Genomic DNA, 14641 nt, shown 5'->3' with positions numbered 1-14641 from the left:
TGATGCTATGCCCTTCCTCGAGAGTCCTTGTAAAAGATTGTTTATGTGTGAAAGTAGTATGTATGTGTTGAGATAAAGGTGCAAAAGTTATTGCTCAGAACCAGATGGCTGAAGAAGGAGGAGTGAACGTGGGTGAAAACTAGACAACCATCGATGCGTACCCCTACTCACAAGATGATTGGATATTGGTAGATTGAGGGCCTTAAAGTGGAGCTAGGACTCCTGAAGGATGATTGATTACAGGATGAGCTTTGGAAAATGTTTTGGGAACACTGACACCAAAAAGATAACACTCCGGACACAGGCTGACACAGTGAAATCCATAGACTTCAACAGTGAAAAGGATTATAAAAGCAGGGTCTTTGCTATGCAACTTTGGGTTCGTCTTGCCACCAACTCCAGAGGAGCATCGGATCGATCGACCGACAAAGGCCCTGCTCCCCTTCTGTGTTCAATCTAGCTGGCCACAAGATTGATACAGACTCTGGACTGGTAACTATGACATCATCTGGCAGGACTGTGTATGCATGGTGCTTGTGTGTGTGAGTGATTGAAAAGCATATCAACTGTTGTATTCTCTATAAATGCAGCCTACTGCCTTTTCCCCTATGAAAGATCTCATGTGCTTCGTTTAAGCATAACATATGTTATTCAAGACAAATGAATAACCCTGTGAGGGGATTATCTCCCTGCTGTTCCCTTGAGACCCAACAGTGAACTACTCAACCTGTTATGCAGTCTCAATGGTCATTTGCCATCTCTCACAGATCCAGTGCAGTGGTGCTTTAGCCCTCCCACTAAGGCAGAATGGAGTCCCATCTCTTCCAGGGTATTAAAGTCCAGAGACAAAGTAATGCTAAAACTGCTACAGCAGAGTCATCCAAGGAGTCCTCAGCAGGATCCCACACTCTACGCTAGACTTGTCTTCCTGAAGCTAGTCCTTAAAATTGGTCTCCACAGGCCAGTTGATCCCATCCACCAGAAGGCTCCTCTTAACTGAAACAAGAATATCCTCACCAAATGGGAAGCATAGCCCAGATCTCCACCTGGCCAGTATGGAGCCTGTATGCCCAAGCACATGATCCAAACTATGCCATATATGCTAAGAGGCACATTGTGCTTTTCACACAATGGTCATGTTTTGTTTTTGGAGGGCACAATCCTTCCTACAGTCCATAAGTGTAAATATGTGGTCAACACATGCACATCTATATCCAGCTGACTTATCTTCACAAATAATAGAGTAGGCAAAAATAGAGTAGGTGTTATAGGTAAACCTACACTTCGTAAAAGAGGTTTAAATTCCAGCTTGATGAGGCAAACCTGCACTAGCTCTGATCAAACTAGCATGCTAAAATTAGAATAAAGTCAAAGTGACGTGAGCTGCCTGAAGTACCACCCTATCAGAGATATGAGACACCTTCTGGGATAGCTAGCCCCTCCTGCTGCCTGCACTTACACATCTAGATTCCTCTTTTTGGCATGGTAGCTCAATCAAGGCTAGTGTGGGTATGTCTCCTCAGGCTGGAAAGTATACCTCCTACTCGAATGCAGATGTGCCCTTAGAGGCACTGTTAGGTATATCTTTCCAAGCTTTGTTTCTTAGCATGTGTTTGGTTTTTTTAGTCTGGGGAAGGAATGCTGTGTCTTGTTTTTAGGTCTCAAAGGGGTAGCCATGTTAGTCTGTAAGGCTATGTCTACCCTACCAGGTTATTTCAAAATAATAATAACTCCTGAAATAACTATTTCAAAATGAGCTTATTCCTCTTCACAAGCAATAATCATTTTATTATTTTGAAATAACAGGCTTGGTAGTGTGGATGATCGCCTTATTATTTTGAAATAAGGGGAGCTATTTTGTAGTAACACTTCAGTGTAGACATGCACCCGGAGATTAACAAATATATATACTATCATGAACTTTCGTGGACAAAACCCATTTCTTCAGATGAGCAGAGTGGGGAAAAAAGGGAAAAATCTCACAATTTATAACAGAAAAAGAAGAGAGAGAGAGGGAAAAAATTACTTGTCAATTGTAGTGCCAGTGCTAATGAGGCTAATTAAGAAGGCTGGTCCTGTCCCATACTTAGCTTTTGATGTCAATTAGGTGTTGAATTCTGTTTTTAGTTCTGCAAGGTTCTGAGCAGAGGGAGCTATGTGAAGTGTGTTTGCTCTCTGCCTTAGCCTCTAACTGGAATTAATTTCTTAGGCAGAGTAGGCAGAAATTCCTGAAAGAGAGTGTTTGTGACCACCTCTGTTCCAGGACTGACATGTGTAAATGAAACAAGTTACACTTACAATATACCTAGACTCTACATAACTGACTTTTCTTCCACATGGAAATTCCCAGACATCTACCGCTTGGTAATAAGACTACAGTGAAACTAATACAGGGTCTATGCTTCTACTTGTAAAAACAAGCAGGGTGCAGAAATAAATAACATACTGAAAGTTAGCCCAAGAGACAGACTTATAAAAAGAAATGCCTCATGCCATAAATTCAATAGGGAAGGTGGGATTTTCAAACACCCCTAAGGGTCTTAGCTCTATTAGTTTTAAATGGGAGGTGGTGGCCTCACTTCTTTTAGATCAAGCCTAACTTTTGTTTAAGATCAGTACCTCTGATGCTATTCCTTTGGTATAGAAGATGGCCTTTATGCAAGATTGCACATTTTGTCAGTTGTTTCATTCTAAAATTTCATGAGACCGGTTTGAAGACTGCCAACAGGTGACTTGTTGCTCTAGTGTATCAGTTTAAATCAGTACCTCCTCATCTAACACATGACTCTCCAAGAACATTTCATATTTTTTTCCCAAAAAGAGTAGGAAACTTTTCATGAAAGGTACAGCCCAGATCGATGTGCATATATGGGTTCCTTACTTCCTAATGGAAAATTGGGCCTATTGTTTTCCAGTAATGAAGATGAAATACTGCTGAGAGTGATGTGCTAGAAGAGGAGGTGCTGAAATAAACTGCTATATTAAAGAGCAACAAGTCACCAAAGCTGGACAGGAGCCATCTAACAGTTCTGGAAAAAAATGAGAATGAAGCATATGACAGAATAAGCAATCTTTTAACAAAAATATGCACTCTTGTATCAAAATTATCAACTGCACCAAAAGAATAGAAGGTGGCATATGCTGTGCCTACCTTTTAAAAACATACTATGACTCATTGGAGTTTATTTCAATGGATGTTTATAGACTAAATACGCTTGTGAATCTGGGCCTGGAGCCCTAACATCAGTAGGTTAAGATTTCCCATGTTTCAACAAAGCAACCCTCATTAGAACTACTTGTTGTACGTTCCTAATATGGTTCTCAGAGATTAGTAATACCCAATGCAGCAATTTGGTGCATAGCCTGCTGCCTTCACTCAGGTAATATCCAACACATAATTTAAGGCACATTTGAGAAACAGAGCTGGATAAATCATAAATCAGCTCCAAATTTCTAATATGTATTTGTGGTTTTTACAATACCCACTTGTATGCCACTTTAAAGAAAACAGGCTAAATACTGCAGTGGTGAGAATCCAATGGTACCCCCACTGAATTATCACATAAGATATAAATCATACAGACATTTAATTCATCAACATTTTTTTTATACACATCACAGAACCAGGTTGAAAAAAGTAACTTCCTTTGAAGGATAGAATTGTATAGATCATGCCAATAATGCTCTTTCTATTAATTATTCAGAGAGTATCAGTCAGTTCCCACCTTTGGCTGGATTTCTGCACTGCAATATTGAAATGCTAGCTGCACTGCTGATGCCTTAATATAGAATTTTAAGCCTCATTAACATTGCTTCCTAGTGATTATGTAAGAATATTTCATTAAAAAATGCTGTTTTAAGACAAAACCATTAAGCAAGCTGTGTGCATTGAAAACACTGGAATGTCAGATAAACAAATACTTTGGCAAACAATGCCAGACAGAAAGAACACTATCTATTTATGTCCACTGGCACCATTAGAGATAAGAGTTGGTTGATATTGCTATTGTAAATATAGTTCTAGAGGATGGATTCTTAAGGTGAACTGATTTACTGGTCAAATTGTGTATCTTATTTCAAGTTTAGGAAGCTGTGTATTCGCACCCTACACCACAATGTTATTTCGAGATAACGAGCGTTATTTCGAAATAACAATGTGAACATCACCACAGCCATTCTGTTATTTCAAAATAATTTGTAAACAAAGGATGGCTTATTCTGAAATCTGTAAGCCTCATTCTATGAGGAATAACACCTATTGTGGAATAGCTATTTAGAAATAAGGAGTGTGTAGATGCACCACTGCTGCTATTTTAAAATAGCCCCTCACCAGGGCCAATCTAAGTTATTCTTCACCAATGCCTCCTGGGGCTCTAAATCGAGAGAGCATGTCTACAATAGGAAGCCTGACTCAGACTAATTTTGAGGCTCTCCTGCAGTGTAGATGTGCTATTTCAAAATAAGCTATTTCAGAATAACTTTTCCATAATACAGTAAAACTCCAATAGTCCGGCATCCAACAGTCCAGCACTCCTGATAGTCCGGCATCAAAATAGTGAGAGCCTAGTGAGTGAGCTTTGGCAAAAAATTAGTCACGAGGTAACAGTGGCAGCAGCTGAACTGAGCAAAAAGGGTAAAAAAGGCTTTAAAAAACTAAAACATTACAGTATACTGTATACAGTATGTACAATAAAAAGGGTTAAGAACACTTTATATACAGTATATAATGTATACAGTATATATACAACCAGTTTATAGTACCTCCTGATAGTCCGGCATATCTGATAATCCGGCACCACCTAGGTCCTATAGGTTCCGGATTATCGGAAGTCTACTGTAGCTTATTTTGAAATAAGTGTGCAGTGTATACATACCCTAGGAGAGTTTAGAGAGAGTATCAGCTGGCAATAGCTGCATCTTCTACTGGCCCCCTCAACTTGTTTATTACATATACTGAGATTCTCCTAGATTGTGCTTAGTATCACCGAATGTATTTATACTTCTTGACCTTATCTACATAAAAAACACTTGGGCTCCAACAATGCAGCAACAATACAATTCCACCTTTAACAACAGTGGAAATTGTAAGCTACACAGGATGCAGCGTTTTCTCCCACCATTTGACCTAACCTTGCCCTTGTTGGAGATATTGTTGTTCTCCAGAGATAGCAGCAGTGAGCCACTGTTCCCAACACATGGACAGCAGAGCTCCCCTGGGCAAGTGGATGGTGTGGAAAGTGTGGTCTTTGCCTTGTGCGTGACTCGGCCCCTTGCATTTAACTCCTGGCTCTTGGCTCAGGCTTGGGCTCTTGCAGTGGGAAAGCATTGAGCTCTGCCATTTGGAAAGCATGTTTAAAAATCAGGCAATTCACATGCAAGCACTAATAAACATATGGTACCTCTTTAAAATATTTGCACTGTCTGTCCAGAGTGCGTTAGTTTTGAACTTAAGCAGGACTGTCTCTAAGGGAAAGAGGTTGATTCCCATTCAATCTTTCAAGCACAAGCTATAAGTGTTCAGCACCTCTGAAAATTATTATTGACAAGTTCTCACTCATTCCTGACATGACATGGATTTGAACAATTGACCTTGGCCATATTTAATTCAATTACTTCTACACAAAGAGCTCACTGCCAATCAGCAGAGCCATTGATTTCCCCCTTCTCAAAGATTATAAGTCTGAATTCTTTTCCGTTTCATGAAAATATACCCATGGAATTTGTTTTGTAATGAAAGCATCTGAATAAAAACACACAAGACTCATTAGCTGTCATTTAAAAAACAATGGAAAAAATAATTAAAAATCTCAAAATGTAGAGCTTTAGATGACTGACCTTGACTTTAAGTATCTGGTCACGATACAATTATTTTATCACTGTTTGTAGCAATAAAAATCAATATATGTGACTGATATTACTATACTGTGTATATATGTAGTATGTAGGTGCAGATCACAATTCCTCACTGCTATGTTGATGCTATTGACCTCAAAAATAACATGCAGAGATTGTTCATTTCAGTTATGCAATATCATCAGCCGTTAGGTATATGATGTTGTTATTCCCTTAGATAAGCAGAGAAGCGAGATTGTACCAAACTAAGGAGAAATATGTCAACTTGGTGATCTAGATGAGAGTAAAATAGTAAGTAAGATGACAGAATTGCTTTATGGATAGAAAATTAACTAAATTCTAAAATGACCTTAAAAACATGCATAAGAAATCTAATTTTAGCAAAAATGAATCTTTGCCATTGTTCACCATCCTTAGACCGCTTAATGTTTGGCTTTATTTCTGGTCTACATCTTGCTTTATCACAGCTGCTCTAAATGGTAGGATGTATATTACAGTAAAATCTCTCACACAACATATAGATTTATTATAATTTACAAAACTAACAATGCAATACCTCGGTAACACTGTTGTATTCTTAAACATGCAAAGAAGGATTACTTGAAAACTCACCGAGATACATTTTCAGTTAGACTTTTACTTTAATATCTCTCCTTTTTTTCACTTTAGTATATGCCTTATAACCCATATTCTAGCCCACTCCAAAAGGACACTCAAATGAGTAAATTATGCAAAAGCAGCATTATTGTATATTTGTACTGTGATAATTTGAAGACCCTCAATTCTAATTCTTTTAGGGAGATTTTGCCCATCAGGAGTATGTATAATCTGCAGTGTGCATATATGAATAGGGGACATTTCCAGGTCTAAATCTGTCTGCTTCATCTAGGTATTTATACTATACAACAACATAGTATACTAGAAGGATGTATACCAAGGACACATTAATGCCATACCATATCAACAAAGTACATGCTAAATAGATATAGAACTGGCCAACAGATTGACCTAAAAAAAGTAGTCATTGTCATGCTATGTGTCTTTGAAAATCTTTGTTGAATGGGGATGTTTCTACTGTTGCTCCAAGGGGATCAAGTGTCTCTGTTCAACATTGTTATCAATGATCTGAAAATAAATATAAAATCACTGCTAACATTGATCCATGACAAAAGATGAGTGAGGGTGTTAAAGATTGATGAGACTTAAATGCTGTGAAAAATTTGTAGAAAAGGTTTCTAATGTTGAGACAACACTTAATGGCTTCTGAACTAAATTTTTTCATGGAGGGAAAAAAGGGAAGTGTTCCATTATACATCAGGAATATACACAGTTGTTCTGAGGCCCAGAAAGAGATGAGAGGCAAACCAGTTGAAAGTATCGGGGGTAAAAAACAAACCATAGTACGTCAAATCAAGAAAAGGAGGTAGATGAGTCATTTCTAGAACCAATAATAGAAATTTCAAAAAAACACAAGACCTGGTAGTAATGGGGGACTTTAACTTCTCAGACTTCTGTTAGAAAAGTCAGATGGGAAAACCCCAAATATTTCCAATTATATCTTGCACTACCAGAGAGAATATTTTGTTTCAAAAAGTGGAGGAAGTAATATGGAATACAGCCAGTTTAAAGTTGGTTTTAACTATCTTTGAGAAATTAGTTTGCAATCATGAAGTGGAAAGCAATAGGAATGAGGAGGAAAGCTACAGAAATGCTAAAAGATTTTTAAAACCTGACTTATGGAGAAAAGTTGAAAATTGACATATTTACTCTTGAGAAGAGACGACTGAGAGTGATTTGATAATAATTTTCATATTTAAGGGCTATCATAAGGAAGATGGTGATCATAACTACTGAAGATAGGATGAGAAGTAGTGAGCTTAATTTGCAGCAAGGGAAATTTAGTTTAGATATTAGGAAAATCTTTGCAGTGTAAGAATAGTTAAATCCTGGAAAAAGCTTGCAAGGGAGATTGCAGAATTCCCATTAGTGGAGGCTTTTAAAGTGAACATCTGTCAGGGACAAGCATATATAATGTATCAAGGATGGGTTAGCAACATTTGGTCCTGCCTCAGCACAAGGGGTAGGACTTGATGACCTATTAAGGTTCCTTTCAGTCCTATACTTCTGTGATTCCTTCAGAGGTTGTACGAAGAGACAAAATTAAAGTTTAAATTTTTTGTCCATTTTTGTCTCATTTATGACCCATTCTTATGTGCAAGGACCTACTAGAAATTGGCTGTATTTGTGTGTGTTCAATTACGGGGGACAAATTATGTATGCACGAGTGGAAACAATCCATACAATTTGCATGTGTCTATATCCATTTATGTCCAGATGTTTTCTAGAAAGTTAAGTATGGGCTTCAGGAAAACAGTCAAACAAAAATAACTCCAAGCAGAAAATCATTCCAGTAAGAATTAACTTTGAATGAAATAAAATGAAGGCCATCTTTCAGTTGGAGGCATGCTCACTAATGTAGAATTAGTTCTCCTTTCTTTCTTTACTCAGTACAAAATGACTTTCTTTGATTATCCTCCCACACACTATTTTAAACAGGCCCATGAGTTATAAGGCTTTAAAATACCAAGATAAGATATTTCAAAAGGTCATTATTAACATCTGAAAATAGTCCCTTAACATTTTTTAACATTTTGGCAGTTTAAAAATTTAAATTGGGGAAGTAATGTAACATAATTAAGATTACCCAGAGAGAATATTGCTGAATAAGTCTGCCTGTACAGTCTTGTGCATGGGATCATTAATATCAAGGAACTGTCTAAAGAAGTGAAAGGTCAATTTCAGCAATCTTCAGTTTAAATTGAAAAAAGTCTTAATGGAATGTCATGAAGGTATTTTCTCCTACGTACTGTTAAAAGCCCATTTTTCTGTTTTGTATTAAGGACAAACATTATGGACCCTGATTCCAATGCAGTAAAATACAGATTTATTTCATATAGATGCTTTATCCCCAAAGTCTTTAAACAGTTAAACAGTGTGATTACAGACATACATCAGAGGGAAAAAAAGAATTTTAGAGAGTGAAGATATATTTCCAGATGGGATTGAAATGAGGAGAGAGCCTTTGCAGTTAGACCCCAATCAATCAATGCACTAAAGAATGAGTAATGCTTTAAATTCAGTACACCTTAATAAAATATCTCTGCATTTCAATATGAGCCATTTGTTTCAATGGTTCTAGTCATTTGCTGAAAGTACATTCTGAGATTTTTTTCTGGATTGAGCTCTTAATCGTTGGTTGCTATGGTCATTCGTGGACAGTCATCGTTATCTTTTGACTTCCCATCTCAGTCTGCCAGGAAGAGTCAGGTTGGTTTTTTGTGGAGAGATAAGGAGGAATTATGTTTCTATGCTCCAGTGAGGAATTTTTTCCTTTATGCTCGGGATGTAAGTGAGTAGTCGACTACTCAACTACCCGATACGTATAAGCTTATCAGATAGCCAAGTGGAGTACTTGACTACTCGCTTCCCTCACCTTGCTGCTTCTGTATTAGAGTCAGCAAAGGGGGAGGAAGGAAACAGGAGCCAGTGCTGGGGGAGCTAGCTTAAAAAGCCATTTCCTCCCAGCACCAGCCTACTACCCCCTGCTGCCTCTATTAGAGGAGTTGCCCCCTACACTCGTGGTCAGGGGTTGTTGCCACCAATTAGTCTCTGCCCATGGCCAGCCCAGGCCTCTGTGAACAGGAGCTACTGGATCCGATGTAAGCCTAGCTCTTACTACCTTTAAAATAGAGAGGCACAGCAGTTCCAGAGCTGGTGTGAGCCAGGACTTTTCAGTCCCGGCTCACACTGGCTCTGAGAGCTACCTCCACTGCATCTCTGCAGAGCAGCCCACTTATCGACTAATTGGGTAGTCGATACAAATTGTGTCAATTACACGATTAGCCAGATAACTGCTCTTTAACGTCCTTACTTTATGCAGAGCTGGATTCAACTTTGTATCTTTGGTATCCTGCATCGGGGAAGCTTGGTTTCTGTGTCCTCAGGAAATGTCAGGAATTGTATACTAAATTTCTTCCTTCTCTAAATTGTATAACTCAAGCTCAACTTGCTCCCATACAGGTAAGCTACTTAACTAGTTTTCAGTGCACTATTTACAAAATGGTTTTTGATTTTCCTTAGGGATATATCAGGAAAGCCATGAAGGCTCATGTCATGGCTCACAGATCATGCCCATGCTTTGCCTGTTTGTCCCCAGTGTGGCAGCCCTTCTCAGGAAGCCCACTCCAGTCCAGTGGCAGTGAGACAGCTCTCTCCCAGGGAGTCCACTCCAGTGCAGCGACCCTCTTGTGGGGTGCCCACTCTCACCTGGGGAGTCTGCCCTTCTGCCTCCGAAACAGTGCCTCTCAGGACCTTCAGCACGCCTGCCTCCGCCGTGAGCCCCCTCGGGGGGCCCACTCCCTCCAGACCCTTGGGACATCCAGTCCCAGAGGGAATAGTGCAACCGTGCTCTCTAGACCAGAGCGACTCTCAGCCAGCACAAAACAGGACGGTTTATTGAGCTTTGAATGCAGCATAGGATCTCTCAGGCCTGTAGGCCTGGGCTCTCAGCCCCACACGTCAGTCTCCCCTGCAGCTAGCTGAGTCCTGCCTACTCTGCTCTTTGTCATGAGCAGTCCAACAGTCTTCCAGCAGAGCCTCCAATAACCCCAGCAACAGCCCCTCCCCTGTCCATTGTCTTCTCTGCAGGTAATAGGGTCGTCTGGGCCCCTCTCTTCTCCACCTCTCCCCTCCTCCATCCAATGTTTTCCCCTCATGGGAACCAGCTGGGTCAGTCGCCAGCATCTCCCTTCTGCAGCCCATTGTCTGTTGTCTGGCCAGAACTGGTTGTATCCTCTGAGCAGAGTCGGCCGGTCACCAGACGCCAGGGCTCCAGTGGGCTGTTCTCTGAAACAACAAACTCCCCTCTCCCTTGCCACATTAAACTACTAGCATCCAAAACTCCCCACTTCCTCACAGCTCACCTATTTCATTTTGACTGAAAGTTGCTGTATTAAAATTGTAGTATTATCACTTTAATTGCTCAAGGATTTCTTGGTCCTGCTTGCAGTCTATAGGAAAGAATGCAAGTAGCAGTCAGTGTGCAAACAGATCTCTTATATTTATAGTAAGGTAGGGTGAGTTGTACTGTTCTAGTTTAGAGAGCAGCCTGCTTCATCTCTCTCGACTTTTATGTTCTTCTGAGATATCATTCTGATTCTGTTAAATTAATTAATGATGTAGACTCATAACGCAGGGCTGTAAAGGTACTTTAAGAAATCACCACATCCATCCCCCTGCACTGAGATAGTATCCAATAAACCTAAACAATCGATAAGTGTTTGTATTCCATGTTCTTGAATTGCCATCCCTGATTGTTTTCAAAAACAACCTTGGAGGCCTATTCCAGTGTGTATCTACTATTATAGTTAGCAAATTTTTCCTAATGTCTAACCTAAATAAGTGAATGTAAGTTTTGTAACCTTTGGAGCTCTGTAACCTTCCATTATGTGAGAAAGAGATCAGAAGTATTCTTGTGATTCAGCATGATCACATTGTTGCTCTTAGAAGTAATTAGAATATAGATTGTATTATAAAGAAAATATGATGAATGATTAAAAGTTTATACTAATGAAGCTTTGTATTGAAATAGATTGATATCTTTTGTATTGACAATTGTATCCCTTTTCCCATATGTGAAATGATTGTGTAGTTCCTGGGGCGGGGAAGTAAATGAATTTGGAATGTAAGAGTTTGGAGAAGAGGCCATAAGACTCACAGGAGTCAAGGTACCATAAACTGAGGCCCAAAACAAAGCAGACTGATCAAGGATGTTATAGACAGCCTTGGAGTGTTATCATAGAATCATAGAATACTAGGACTGGAAGGGACCTCAAGAGGCCATCGAGTCCAGTCCCCTGCCCTCATGGCAGGACCAAATACTGTCTAGACCATCCCTCATAGACATTTATCTAACCTACTCTTAAATATCTCCAGAGATGGAGATTCCACAACCTCCCTGGGCAAATTATTCCAGTGTTTGACTACCCAGTTAGGAACTTTTTCCTAATGTCCAACCTAAGCCTCCCTTGCTGCAGTTTAAGCCCATTGCTTCTTGTTCTGTCCCCAGAGGCCAAGATGAACAAGTTTTCTCCCTCCTCCTTATGACACCCTTTTAGATACCTGAAAACTGCTATCATGTCACCCCTCAATCTTCTCTTTTCTAAACTATCAAACCCAATTCCTTCAGCCTTCCCTCATACATCATATTCTCTAGACCTTTAATCATTCTCGTTGCTCTTCTCTGGACCCTCTCCAATTTCTCCACAACTTTCTTGAAATGCTGTGCTCAGAACTGAGGCCTAACCAGCGCAGAGTAGAGCGGAAGAATGACTTCTCGTGTCTTGCTCACAGTACATCTGATAATGCATCCCAGAATCATGTTTGCTTTCTTTGCAACAGCATCACAATGCTGACTCATATTCAGCTTGTGGTCAACTATGACCCCTAGATACCTTTCTGCCGTACTCCTTCCCAGACAGTGGCTTCCCATTCTGTATGTATGAAACTGATTGTTCCTTCCTAAGTGGAGTGCTTTGCATTTGTCTTTATTAAACTTCATCCTATTTACCTCAGACCATTTTGAATTATGACCCTATCCTCCAGATTAGTCGCAACCCTTCCCAGCTTGGTATCATCTGCAAACTTAATAAGTATACTTTCTATATCAATATATAAATCGTTGATGAAGATATTGAACAGAGCCGGTCCCAAAACAGACCCCTGCTGAACCCCATTTGTTATGCCTTTCCAGCAGGATTGTGAACCATCAATAACTACTCTCTGAGGGTATGTCTACACTACCACCCTGTTTCGAACTAGGGTGGTAATGTAGGCATACCGCACTTGCAAATGAAGCCCGGGATTTGAATTTCCCGGGCTTCATTTGCATAAGCCGGGCGCCGCCATTTTTAAATGCTGGCTCGTTCGAACCTCGTGGAACGAGGTATACAGTTAGTGTGGAATGGCTTGCTAGTCCGCACTATCTAGCCCGTACCGCGTCTAGCCGCACGGCACGGGGTTCGAACGAGCCGGCATTTAAAAATGGCGGCGCCCGGCTTATGCAAATGAAGCCCGGGAAATTCAAATCCCGGGCTTCATTTGCAAGTGCGGTATGCCTACATTACCACCCTAGTTCGAACTAGGGTGGTAGTGTAGACATACCCTGAGTATGGCTATCCAGCCAGTTATTCACCCACCTTATAGTAGCCCCATCTAAGTTGTATTTACCTAATTTATTGATAAGAATATCATGCGAGACTGTATCAAATGCCTTACTAAAGTCTAAGTATACCACAACCACCGCTTCTCCCTTACCCACAAGACTTGTTATACTATTAAAGAAAGCTAGCAGATTGGTTTGACATGATTTGTTCTTTACAAATCCATGCTGGCTGTTCCCTATCACCTTGCCACTTTCCACGTGTTTACAGATGATTTCCTTAATTACTTGCTCCATTATCTTCCCTGGCACAGAAGTTAAACTAACTGGCCTGTAGTTTCCTGGGTTGTTCTTATTTCCATTTTTATAAATGGGCACTATATTTGCCCTTTTCTAGTTTTCTGGAAACTCTCCTGTCTCCCATGATTTTCCAAAGATGATAGCTAGAGGCTCAGATATCTCCTCTATCAACTTCTTGAGTATTCTAGGATGCATTTCATCAGGCCCTGGTGACTTGCAGACATCTAACTTTTCTAGGTGATTTTTAACTTGTTCTTTTTTTATTTTACCTTCTAAAACTACCCCCTTCCCACTAGCATTCACTATGTTAGGCATACCTACAGACATCTCGGTGAAGACCAAAACAAAGAAGTCATTGAGCATCTCTGCAATTTCCAAGTTTCCTTTTACCGTTTCTCCCTTCTCACTGCCCAGTGGCCCTATCCTCTCCTTGGTCTTCCTCTTGCTTCTAATGTATTTATAAAAATTCTTTTTGTTTCCCTTTATTCCTGTAGCTAGTTTGAGCTCATTCTGTGCCTTTGCCTTTCTAATCTTGCCCCTGCATTCCTGTGCTGTTTGCCTATATTCATCCTTTGTAATTTGTCCTACTTTCCTTTTTTTATACGACTCCTTTTTTATTTTTAGATCATGCAAGATTTCGTGGTTAAGCCAATGTGGTCTTTTGCCATATTTTCTATGTTTCCGACACATTGGAATAGCTTGCTTTGGGGCCCTTAACAATGTCCCTTTGAAAAACTGCCAATTGTCCTCAGTTCTTTTCCCCCTCAGTCTTGATTCCCATGGGACCTTACCTATCAGCTCTCTGTGCTTACCAAAATTTGCCTTCCTGAAATCCATTGTCTCTATTTTTCTGTTCTCCCTTCTACCCTTCCTTAGAATTGTGTACTCTATGTTTTCATGATCACTTTCACCCAAGCTACCTTCCACTTTCAAATTCTCAACAAGTTCCTCCCTATTTGTTAGGGTCAAATCTAGAACAGCTTTTCTCCGGTAGCTTTTTCAACCTTCTGAAATAAAAAGTTGTCTCCAATGCAGTCCAAGAACGTATTGGATAGTTGGGCCCCACAGTGTTATTTTCCCAAGATATATCTGGATAGTTGAAGTCCCCCATCACCACCAAATCTTGGGCTTTGGATGATTTTGTTAGTTGTTTAAAAAAAGAGTTTGCCAGCATTGGGTAGAGTGGGATAATTACCTCCCATGTCTTACGGATGAGAGCTAATGCACCCCCAATGATATTAGACTTTTTCACAACTGCATCACATTTTT

The sequence above is a fragment of the Pelodiscus sinensis genome, chromosome 3 (assembly GCF_049634645.1).
Source record: "Pelodiscus sinensis isolate JC-2024 chromosome 3, ASM4963464v1, whole genome shotgun sequence".
NCBI classification, from domain to species: domain Eukaryota; kingdom Metazoa; phylum Chordata; order Testudines; family Trionychidae; genus Pelodiscus; species Pelodiscus sinensis.
This window is presented reverse-complemented; position numbering follows the sequence as displayed.